Raw genomic sequence first — 12726 nt, forward strand, 5'->3', positions numbered from 1 at the left:
TCCTCGTGTCCATCCCTGCTTCGCTCCCCTGGCAGTTTCCAGGCTTAGCCAGGTGTCTCCACGGACAGGAGGTCCCACATGCCACCTCGGTCGCTGGGGGACGCCACCTCTTCTCTTCCCTGCCTCCTCCTGCCCTCCTGCCTGTGGCGACCCTACCCCCAGGGCAAACCACCGCATGCTGGCCTTCTCTTCAGAATGAGGCTGATGTGACACATTTGCCCAAATAAATGAATATTCCATGTCTGCTGACTCACCTGGCTGGAACAACAGACTCACCTGCCAGCACGTGGGCCGAGCCACCTGGCCCCGGCTCTGGAACACGCACGTGGCTTTGTGTGACCAGGCGCTGAGATGTGCGCTCTGCTTTTTCTCCTCAGCTCTGGTTGTTCAGAAATGCCCCCTCAAGTCACAGCTGCTATTGAGAGGACAAGCCCAGGAGGAGGGTTCGATGGCAGATGTCCTTGTCACCAAGGCATCATTTCTTAAGTCCAAAATCATCAGCCAAAGGCAGAACTGAGGACGAATTCTGTCCCCTCAGGAGTAGGGAGGGAACCCTGAGCCCCATCCCTGGCTCCTCCCGCTAAAGGTAAAAATGTGAACACGCGTCAGGGGTCACCCTGGGATTGGAGGCTGGAACAGGATCACAGGGTAGCCGTGGGTTTCAGCTGCTGCCAGTTAGTGAGGCAGCCCCGCGCCAGCCTTCTCTGCCTTGCCAGGGAATCTGGGGGAGAAGGGTGATGGCCGACCAGAGGCTGACTCATTTGGTATTTAGCACCGGGTAGGATGATTTTTCTGAGCATTTTTCTTAAAGGCCCCAGATCTAAATTTATGCCACTGGCTCCCACTCTCCTGCTGCCTCCCGTCGACCCCACTGCCTTGCCAGCAGCCCCTGTGGCTACCAAGCCCATCGAGGGCAGGAGAAGCTGCCCATGTGCCAGACTGTGAGGCTGACGGCCGCTGAGCACGGTGCAGCCGGCACAGAGCCCTCCAGGGGGAGAGACACAGGCCCCTTCTTGTTCAGCCCTGCTCGCACTGCACGCGTGCCAAGGAGAGGAGTCTTGCAGAGAAGAGCCGTTGTGGGGGAAGGGAAATCAAATGCCAGGGATGTATGGGGAGCCCCATTCTCGGGGTAGTCCAGTTGAAGCTTGCAGGTCTTTCTGGAAGGAACTAGGAGGCCATGCGTGAAGCCTCAACTGAGAGGACAGTGTGAGGCCCTGGCACTTGTGTGACGCCTCCTGTGGGGTCTTTGTCACACCCAGGCACTGTTCCCCTGAAGAGTTTAGCAGCCACACTGTTAGAAGGGTGCCGGGGAGAAGGTGTTGCCTTCTGCAGCCATGCGGCCCAGCATGGGGAGGGTTTGCTTAAGAAGCCACTGAGGCCACCAGAGGACCACAGCCTTCAGGAAAGGAGAAGAGGGGAACAGGCCATCAGGCCTCACAACATAAACCTACCCAAAAAGGCCATGCTGTGGGCCGGGGGTGCTACAGGCTTTCAGCAGCAGGCCGCGGCAGCCAGCAGCCCCTCTCTGGTTGAGCTGGCAGGTCTAGCGGAGGCTGTGCAACGTCTGCGGTGATGTGGCCACTTACAGATGGCTAAGCCAGCCCTGGTCCCTGTACACTGCCCAGACCTTCCCCCATCCACCCCCTTGCCAGTCCTCACCCCTGTCCTGGGTCACCCTCAGCCATCTAAGGGCATGAATTCTTGCTCAAGAACAACAGAAGCTCGTCTCCGCACCCCCGTTTCTGGATCCGATTGTCCACTGCGACAGACATTACCTGCATCTCTGACACCCAGGGCCTCCCTGGGGGCACAAGGGGATCTCCAATGGGGAGGTGCGGGGACTTTTACTGGCCAACCAAGAAATGCACACAGTGTCGGGGACCTGTGACACACAGCCTCCGCCTCCTCACATCATGTCCATCTCCTTGGAATTGGCAGCTTTCGCGCTGTGAGGGCATGTCTGTATTTACATGCACAAGAAACAAAGCCCACGTCAAGAATAAATTGCTTCCTCATTTACTGGTGAGAACATGTTGAAGTTGGAGTCCTTCAGAGAGTCCTGGCAAGACATGAGGGCATCAGCTCTCCTCTGCTCAATCCGGGAGGGCTTCAGGACAAAGGTGGGACAGGCTTCCTGCCTGGGTGCTCAGCCTCAGGACACTCTCGAGCCCGGAATGTCCCCCACTCCTCAAGAGGAAACATGTCCTGTGCAGACTCTGGGAGGCCTCTCTGCCTGGTGCAGGGAAGGTTTAGGGGCAGGGGGCGCTGTGGCAGTGGGCACATCACATGGAGGGCAGCGCAGGACCAACAGGAGAGTTCTGTGGAGGCCGTGTGTGCCTCTGCACCAGGAAGGGGCCCTGCTGGCTGGAGCTGCCCAGCTGTGCCAGAGGTGAGGGCCTGGCAGTGGGCGTGGCCAGTTGGAGGCCACCTGCTGGGTTTGCAGTAAGCATGAGTTTGGTGGGAACATGGACTAGATGACTCTAGTCTCTACTCCTTTGGGGCTTCACTAAAATAGTTCTTCAAATAGGCTGGTTGGGCTACAATTGTTTATTTATACAGAAAACATTAAGCACCTAAGTAAACCTGGCTCTGTGCGAAGCTATAAAATGTAAATGACACGGCCCCTGGCTGCAGGAGCCCACAGTCTAGTAAGATGGAGGAATTGGTTTCAGTGCAGCGATCGGTGCTATGAGACAGGGAAGCTATGGCAGATACCACTGGGGGTTTCCCAGCATGCATTCTCCTCTTCTCTGTCAGAATGGGACCCACAAATTAGAACTGGAATACATAGCCCAGAAGAAAGACTACATTTCCCAGTTCCCTTGCAGAGAGATGAGCCTATGTGGCTAAGTTCTGTCCAATGGGATAAAAGCACAAAATAGTGTGTCATTTCTAGGAAGTGCTCTAAAAGAGAGAAAGTGAGCCCTTCTCCCCCTTTCCCTTTATGCTGGCTGGAATCTGGAGTTGATGGCCGGAACTGGTGCAGCCATTTTGGACTATGAGATAGACGCTGTGTTACAAATGACAAAGCACAGATAAGAGGCTGGGTCCTTGATGATGGAGCTGCCATGGCAGCCATGGACCACCTTATTTAAGCTACTGTTATTTGGGGTTTTCTGCATTGACAGCTAAACCTAAAACTACCTTTTAAAACAGCTGCTACTTAACACTACTGAACTGTACACTGAAAAATGGTTAAGATGGCAAATTTTATGATTTTTTTAACCACAATTTTTAAAAAGAAGACAAAAGTCAAATTCATAGAGACAAAAAGTAGAATAGTGGTTGCCAGGGGCTGTGGGGAGAGGGAATGGGGAGCTATTGTTTAATGCTGCGGTCCCCAACCCCTCCCCACCTTCCATGAAACTCGGGAAGGGGGGGTGCACGGCAGGAGGTGAGCAGTGAGGGCGAGCAAGCAAAGATTCATCTGTGTGTACAGCTGCTCCCCTCCCCATCGCTGGCATCACCACCTGAGCTCCACCTCCCCTGACCCCCCACGGCCGTGGAAAATTTGTCTTCCGTGAAACTGGTGCCAAAAAGGTTGGGGACTGCTGGTAAGGAGTACAGAATTTCAGTCTTGCAAGATGAAAACAGTTCTGTGGCTGGATGGCGGGGACAGCGGCACAGCAGTGTGAGTGTACATAACACCACTGAACTGTACACCTCAAGATGGTGGAGATGACAAGTTTACGTTACGTGTGTTTTACCGCCATTTGAAAGAAGCAGCAGAAAAAGCCAAGGCACAAAAAACTAATTTTCTGGGGTGGTTACATGCGTACATACCTTTGTCAAAACTCATCAAACTGTTCACTTAAAATAGGTAATTTCACTGAATTTACAGCCTCAACAATGTGCTACAGGCATACATATGCGGGGTCTCTTTGCCAGGTTAACAGGCTCCCCAGAGGGAAAATAAGAGCACAAAAAGCTTTACTATTTTATAAGCTTGTTACCAAAAAAGAAATTTTATTTTTATTTCTTCTATATCCTGCAAAACTTGGGGAAAGGGAGAGGAAGCCATTGAGGGTTCAGTGTCTAGGCTGGCTCACAACTGCTGGTTGGTGTCACAGCTCTCAGAGCACACAGGCCATCAACTGCATCCCTGACCCAGGCAATATTTCTTCCAGCATTTATTAAGTGCACACTCCATGCCAGGCCCTGCGCAGGGTAACGAGAAGAGAGCAGTGAATGGTACAGACAAGGTCCTGTCCCCATAAAGTTTATATTCTAGTATGGGAGATGGACATTAACTAAGTAAACCAATTAATAAATCAGATAATTGTAGATTGGTATCATTTATACACAGAAGATGATAAAAAAAAATAATGGGTGGTGCCTTAGGATTATCAGGGAGAGTGTGAGGGAGGGCCCTTTCAGCTGAGGCCTGAGAGATGAGACAAAGCCAGCCAACTGGAAGAACTGCAGGAAGCACAACCAGGCAGGGGAACAGGAAGGGTCCACAAGGAGTGGTCTGAGATGTCACTGAAGAGGTAGGCAAGAGCCAGATTCAATGAGGGCCTGGGAGGGCATGGCGAAGAGTTTGAATTTTATTCCAAAGGCAAGTGGGAAGTGCTCAAAGATGTGATCTGGTCATGTTTTTAGAAGATCCCTCTTGCTGCTCTGTGGGAACGGGGTACAGAATAACAGCAGAAGCAGGAAATCAGGAGGTGATTGCACTTGTCCTAAAATAGACGCTGGCAACTTGGACAAAAGTCATAGTGGTAAAATAGAGAGAAGTGGTGACTTTAAGATCTATTTAGAGTTAAAACAGATGACTGGTAACATCTGAATAAGGTCTGTGAATTTTACCAATATGAATTTCCCAGTTTTGATATTGTACTACAATTATGTAAAACGTTACCATTGGGGGAAACTGGGTGAAGGAAATATAGGACCTCTAACCTCTGTACCTCAACGGTACAGACAGGGCCGAGCGCGGTAGCTCACGCCTATAATCCTAGCAATCTGAGAGGCCGAGGCGGGTGGATCATTTGAGCTCAGGAGTTCGAGACCAGCCTGAGCAAGAGCAAGACCCCATCTCTACTAAAAATAGAAAGAAATTATATGGACAACTAAAAATATATATAGAAAAAATTAGCCAGGCATGGTGGCACACGCCTGTAGTCTCAGCTACTCGGGAGACTGAGGCAGAAGGATTGCTTGAGCCCAGGAGTTTGAGGTTGCTGTGAGCTAGGCTGACGCCACGGCACTCTAACCCGGGCAATAGAGTGAGATTCTGTCTCAAAAAAAAAAAGGGTACAGACAGGACCCCTCTATATAATTTTTTCAGTTTCAAATTCATATGTTGAAATCCTACCCCACAAAGTGATGGTATTTGGAGGTGGGGTCTTTAGGAGGTGTTATGTCATGAGAGTAGAGCTCTCATAAAAGAGGTCCCACAGAGATCCCTTGCCCCTTCCATCAAGTGAGAACACAGCAAGAAGACGCTATTTAGGAACCAGAAAGTGGGCCTCATCAAGTATTGAAACTACCAACACCTTGATCTTGGACATTCCAGCCTCTAGAATTGTGAGAAATAAATTCCTGTTGTTTATAAGCCACCCAGTCTATGGTATTTTGTTATAGAAGTCCGAATGGACTAAAGCAACACTGAACAGTGATTTTCACCAAAAAATTATGATAAAGTTATATAGGAAGGCCAGGCATGGTGGCTCATGCCTATAATCCCAGCACTTTGGGAGGTTGAGGCAGGAGGATCACTTGAGGCCAAGGGCTCAAAACCAGCCTGGGCAACATAGTGAGACCGCATTTCTACAAAAAAATTTTTAAAAATTAGCTGGGCGTATGTGGCACACACCTGTAGTCCCAGCTTCTCAGGAGGCTGAGGCAGGAGGATCGGTTCAGCCCAGGAGTTCAAGGCTGCAGTAACCTATAATCACCCTCCTACACTCCAGTCTAGGTGACAGAGTAAGACCCTGTTTCAAAAACAAAAGCTGTATAGGAAGATGGGAAAAGGACAAGTGTATGTATTTGGTGGCACAGGAAATGGGTATATAAGAGAACTAAAACCATATTTTCCATAATTGAAAGTCAACAGATCATATTAAACAATGAAAAATCAAGGAATACCTATATATACATGCATATATATATGAAAATATACATAAAAGAAATTTTAAAATACAGAAGTAAATAACAGAAGAAATATTTAAATAGTTGAGAGTGGCTGCTTTGGGCAGTAAGAATTTAGCATGAGGTAACAGACTGCTTTTACATTATAAACCTAGTAATACTTTTTGGCTCTAAAATGTATTAGTGTGCTAAACAATATAAATCAAATATATCCAAAAAATATATTCATGCCTGGCCAAGAACAAAAAAAACAGAGAGGACTTGCTTACTGGTGGTGATTTAGATGTTGCGGGGTAGGGGTTGAGGGGAAGTGAGAAGGAATCTAGGACGACCTTTGGGTTTTTGCTTAAACAATGAGTGGATAATGATGCCATCTATTGAGACAGAAAAGGCTGGGGAAGTATTGGGGTGCGGAAGCGTATATATTAAATCTGTGATGCCAATTAGACATCTAAGTGGAAGTAACAAGAAAACAGTGGGTATCCCAGTCCTGAGCACAGGTAAGAAGTCAAGGTTAGAAACAGAAATTTGATAGAAATCAGCATTTGGATGGTAGACATCGACCATAGGACAAATAAGATCATGCAGGGAAACACTATGGAGAAATAATTCTATAATTCTTGGGCCAAACTAGAATCTCAGGCAGTCTAATATTTAGGTTTTTGTGGGGAAGGAAAGGAGATTAAAGAGCAGTCAGTGAGGAAAGAGGAAAGCCAGGGGTTTGTAGAACCAGAGAAGGGAGAGTTTTGAAAGAGAGTGATCAACTAGGTCAACTGCTATTAAGAAGTCAAGTATCACAGTGACAGACTTATATAAAACCACAAAAAGAAAAAAATTAAAAAAAAAAAAAAAAAAAGAAGTCAAGTAAGATGAAGACCAAGTTGTTGGTGACTGTGGTAGCTAGCCTCCAAACATGGCCTTCCACGTAAATGTGCCCCTGTGTCATCCCTTCCTGTTGAATCTATCATGGCGCTGGGTCAACAGTAGGTAGAAGTCATGCTGCATGACTTCCAAGGTTGGGTCTTATGAAGCCTACAGCTTCCACCTGATTCTCCTAGAATGCTCACTCCTGGGACACTCCCTCTTGGAACTCAGCTGCCATTCCAAGAAGCCCAAGCCACACAGAATGACCACGTGTAGGCACTCCAGTCACCAGCATCAGCTAATCCCCTGGCCAACAGCACCATCACCTGCCAGCCGTGTGAGTGAGCCATCTTCAGTGTCTAGCTCAGCTGAGGCTTTAAATGACTCCAGTCCCAACTACTGATCACAACCTCATGAGAAAAAGACCCCAAGTGAGAATTTCCCAGCTGAGCCTGGAAGCATGAGACACAGTAATAAATTGTTGTTTAAAGCCACTAAATTTGGGGGTGGTTTATTATGCAGCGATAGATAACCAGAATAGTGACTTTGACAAGAGCAGTTCAGTGGAGTAGTAGTAACAGAAGCCGGACTGGAGTGGGTGAGTGAGTGTGAATGGGAGAATGCATCCTTCTTGCTCAGGAAGTGTGGCTGTGACAGATGTGGGAGGTGGAGTCCCAGAAAGTTTATTTATGCTTATGACGGGCAGTGCTAGTGCATGGCTGTTCGATGATGGTGATGATGCCTAGAGATAGGGAAAGACTAACGAAGAAGAGCAAGAAGGAAGTGAAGAATTAGAGTCTTTGGGAAGGCAAGAGGGGAGGGATCCAGAGCTAGAAATACAGGCAAAGAAGATGGGCGTGGAAGTGGGAGGTTTGTGAACCCAAAACTTCAGGGCTTTTCACACAGCGGCCTCTATTACAGGCAAGGTCATCAGGTGAACAAGAGGGTAGGGGATGGAGGGGAGTTAGAGCAGGCTGGGAAAAAAAGGAGACAATATAAAATAGTCATATCAGAAAGTGGCAGTGGGAGCAGAATCTCAAAATAGCCTTCTGACATTCTACACTCCCTAATCCCTGGAAACTGCGAACGGGATGAGCTCTTACTCCCATGACTGTGTTGTCTTACATGGCATAGTTGGTCTTAAAAGAGGGAGACTGTCCAGGTAGGCATAATCTAGTCACATGAGCTCTTAAAACAGAGAACTTTCTCTGGCTAGTGGCAGAAGTGGACCCCCAGGTGCATTAAGGAACCAGGCAAAAGTTGTCCACCACACCCACTGCGCTCACTGTTTTCTCAATGCTTCTGGAGGTTCTGGATAAATCCCTCTCGGATTTCTAGCTCCACAGTTTGCATCCTTATGTCTCCAAGTCTGAGTAATTTTATTTCTGATTGGATCCAGAAGTCAGACTTGGTGTTAGACAGGAACTGGACGAGGTCCAGTCTAGTGCAGTAGCTTCCAGACAAGGTCTGGAATCCAGATTGGGACCCAGAGTTGGAACTGGGTGTTTGACAGGAACGGGACTGGGTCCAGTTGGAGGCCTCAGGTAAGTAAACCTTTAGGAGGACAAGGTACTATGGGTTTGTCAGAATCTAAGGAGTCTAGGACTCCTCGGTCTGGAACTACAGCTAATTTTATGCTGAGAAGTTATGGACCCAAAATCTGTGCCTTTCTAGAGAAACAGTTGCACCTCAGGAAGATAAATAGAGTTACAGAAGAAGCCATGTGGGGAAGTTTTATTCTAGATGAAATTATGCATTATGGCCAAGTTAGGGAAAAGGGGGATCCTGAAAGCCTCAGAAACAATGAGATATATTTTTTTATTGGTATGCAGAGGCTTCCAAAAAGACAGAATGACTCAAAAAAATAGGCTCTCTAAAGAAATCTCTACAGCACACTAATGAAAAATTATTCCGAACCCACTAAACTTTTTGATCTCTTGCTTTTTCTGAACCTCCTCAACACCAACTTCTTTAAAAATTAGATCCCCAAATGAGCCAGGAGTATCTGTAACAACTTAATGTAACTCTTAGTCTTACACACAACTCAGAGCTATTATAAAGGCAACTGCCTAAGGCTAAAAAGGATAAAGACTAATTGGAAACAGATTGGCTGTCTCCTCAATGGCTCACCTAAAATTCAGTCCACACTCTCAACAAGATTAACTCCTGATAACAGGTGACTATGACCCAAAACTCCTTCTTGAAGAAAACTTAACATCCTTTCTTTGTGCCATTGAAATGTCTAAATCTTTAAAATGCAAGCTTCAGGAGACTAAAACCTGAGCTCCAAGATGGCGAACCAGAGACCCCCACCAGCCAGAGTGTGTCAGTAAGAAGTTTTAGATGAAAGAGAAAAAACAACAGACAGACAAATGTAGATCCAATGAGGGTCTGAAGGAAGGGTGCCAGAACCTTCGGGAGACTCTACGAGAAGAGACTGCGGAGCAGAACTGGAAGCAGAAAGGTATTGGAGGTTATCAACCCCCAAGAGGCTTGGAAACCAGCCAGAAGGGAAGGTGGAGTGGTTAGCTGCTCCCTCCCTCGCATCTCAGACAGTCGGTGGGCTCCCACGCTGCTGGAGAGACCTTCTGCCCACACGAGCCCAGAGACCGCTGCCACCAGTGAGCTAGGAGCTTCTTGGAGACAGGCTTCCAGTCCCCCCAGGGCACCTCCTGCTCCACAGACCCAAGCTGGATGGCAGGCGCCATATTGCTTCTCTATCCACCGTGCGCCTTTGTCCTCCCCAGGGGGCTTCAACTCCTCAGGTTTTGTCTTGCTTGTCCCCACACAGACATTTCCCAACTCCGGCCCAGACTGCAGGAGCCACAGGGGTCCAGTGGGTCCCAGATGATCTTTGTGACTCCAGAGCTTGGTCATTCTGGGCAGACTGCCTCCTGGAGAGAGGGTCGGAGATGACCAGAGTGCTGACTTTCCTCCACCTAGACTCTTATTCTTCCCTTCCCCTGCCCCACCCACAGCTGCTAAGAGAGACAATTGAGCTGCCACACAGAGGCTTGCACAGAGAACAGGACTCAGACTTTTCCTTTTGGGGTCCTTCAGCAGACTGAGGGGTGCTCGGAGTGTGAGCTCCCTGCCAGCCAGGCCTCCCTGGTGCTGCTTACCCGGTGGCTCCATCAGACCAGGACACACCCCAAGGTGGAGGGACATTGAACCAGCTTGGGCACCCCGTGGGTGACTCGGGACCAGCATGCTTCACCCTAGCATGGTCAGAGATTGATCTATGGGGCCTCGGGGACAGGCCTGCGGCCAGAACCCATACACCCTGGTCTTGATCGCGTTGTCGGGGGCACAGAGGGAATAGTTGTGAATTAGTCTCATGAGGTGTGGGTGCCTACAGGGGCATATTAGGGAGGAGAGTGCAGTGTGCTTGTGAGGAACCCCTCCTCCATGGGAGGGCCATGCTCCCAGCTCTAGCCAGGATCTTGGGCAGGGAATTTCTCAGCTTGCATCACAGAAGTGGGAGAGCTCAGCTGGCTTGAGGTCCTGTCTGCTGGCAGAGGCCCAGGGGAAACCCTAGAATAGGGGAGGGTGGAAAGGAGGGAGGCCTGCTCCAGACTGCTGGACTAAGGGTCTCAGACAGTCCCACCTCCACACCCACATTTTCTGGTTGAGTGGGACCACTTTAGCCGTCCCTAGCAGCTTTGTCCAGAGTTGGGGAGGGGACCTTTCACCCCTGCTAAAGCCAATCCCTTGCCAGCATTTGTGGAGCTTGAGGGTAGGCTCACACAACCCAGCCCTGCCCAGCCTTACTCCCCAACCCGTGCCTGCTGAGGTGGAGAATAAGGACTCACCTGGAAGTCGCAGGGCCCCACCACCTGGGGCATTTGAGTGCTTCTCCTGAGGAACTATAGCTGGTCACAAGACCCAAAAACAACCTTGCAGATTGTTCCCTCCGGCAAGTGCCACCTACTGACTGGGAGGTCAATTTGCATGCCCTTTTACACGTTTACTGACTCTGTCATGCAGGGTGTGGTTGATTCTCACCCACAAGCACCACCCACTAGTTCAGAGACTAAACTGGGCATGTCATTACCTAAACAAAAGAAAATCCAAAGGTAAGAAGCAACAGCTGCTCCAGATGAGAAGGAATCAGTGAAAGAACTCCAGAAGTATGAAGAATCAAAGCGAAAGGACACCCCCAAAAAGGAGCACCAGCTCTTTAGCAATGGATACCAACCAAAATCAGAATATTGAAATGACAGATGAAGAATTTCAAACATGGATTGTAAGGAAGCTCAATGAAATGCAAGATAACATGGAAACCCAACACAAAGAAACCACAAAAACAATGCAGGAAATGAATGAAAAATTCACTAAAGAAATTGAATTATTAAACAAAAATCAAACAGAACTTCTGGAAATGAAAAATTCATTCAAGGAAATACAAAACACAGTGGAAAGCCTTAAGAATAGGTTAGATCAGGCAGAAGAAAGAAACTCAGAGCTTGAAGACAACACCTTTGAATTAAACAAGTCAGTCAAAGAGATAGAGTAGAGAAATGTGAGGAAAGAATAAAGCCTATAAGAAATATGAGATTATGTGAAGAGGCCTAACATAAGAATCATAGGTATCCATGAGGGCAAAGAAGAAAATACACAAGGGTTAGAAAACCTATTTGAGAGAATAATTGAGGAAAATGTCCCTTACCTTGATAGAAATCTAGATATCCAGGTACAAGAAGCTCAAGGGACTCCTGGGAGATTCATTGCAAAGAGGCAAACACCATGACACATATGCATCAGACTGGCCAAAATAAACACAACAGAGGCACTCCTATGAGCCGGAAGGCAAAAGTATCAGGTAACTTACAAAGGAAAACCCGTGAGACTAACTGCAGACTCCTCAACAGAGACCTTATAAGCCAGAAGGGATTGGGCCTCCATTCTCAGTCTTCTCAAACAGAATAATGGCCAACCTAGAATTCTATATCTTGTCAAACTAAGTTTTATATATGAGGGGGGAAATAAAGTCTTTCTCAGACAAGCAAACAGTGAGGGAATTTGTCAGACAAGACCTGCCCTGCAGGAAGTACTCAGAACTGCATTATATCAGCACAATAGACACCCACCAGCATAAATCACCCAAAAGCTAAAGGTCAAAGGCCAGATACCACAATTGCTCAAGAGATAAAACAAAGCAACAAAGTTCTACTCAACAGGATGAACGGAAATCCACCCCACTTACCAATTCTTTCAGTAAATGTGAATGGCTCAGACTCCTCAGTGAAAAGACATAGCCTGGCTGAATGGATAAAAAAAATACAAGCCAAGTATCTGCTGTCTCCAGAAAACAAATCTATGCCACAAGGACTCATTCAGACTCAAGATGAAGGGAGGGAAAACAATATTCCATGCAAATGGAAACAAAAAAGAAAGCTGGTGTAGTAGTTCTCATATCAGATAACACAGACTTCAAATTAACAAAAGTAAAGAAAGATAAAGATGATCATCATATAATGGTAAAGTGAACAACTCAACAAGAAGACATAACAATTCTAAATATTTACGTACCTAACACAGGTGCACCCAGATTCATAAAGCAAATCCTACTCAATCTAAACAAAATGATAAACAGTAGGACCATAATAGCCAGGGACTTCAACACCCCTCTGAAAGAAGGGGACAGATCCTTCAAATAGAAAGTAAAGAAACAATGGACTTAAACAGAACTCTGGAACAAATGGGCCTAACAGACACTTACAGAACATTCTACCCAAAAGCCACTGAATATACATTCTTCTCACAAGA

The 12726-nt window shown here is 47.5% G+C and overlaps 1 long non-coding RNA gene across 1 annotated transcript in view; it reads right to left on the bottom strand.

The window, feature by feature from the left end:
• Nucleotides 1-3951: 3951 nt before the first annotated feature.
• The window catches only part of LOC123641469, a 29470-nt gene continuing 20695 nt past the window's right edge, over nt 3952-12726 (bottom strand). Inside the window, exon 3 of the long non-coding RNA XR_006736301.1 lies at nt 3952-4158. This is a non-coding gene — a long non-coding RNA (uncharacterized LOC123641469). The remainder of the gene's footprint in view (nt 4159-12726) is intronic.

The sequence above is a fragment of the Lemur catta genome, chromosome 7, assembly GCF_020740605.2.
Source record: "Lemur catta isolate mLemCat1 chromosome 7, mLemCat1.pri, whole genome shotgun sequence".
In the NCBI taxonomy this organism is placed as follows: Eukaryota; Metazoa; Chordata; class Mammalia; order Primates; family Lemuridae; genus Lemur; species Lemur catta.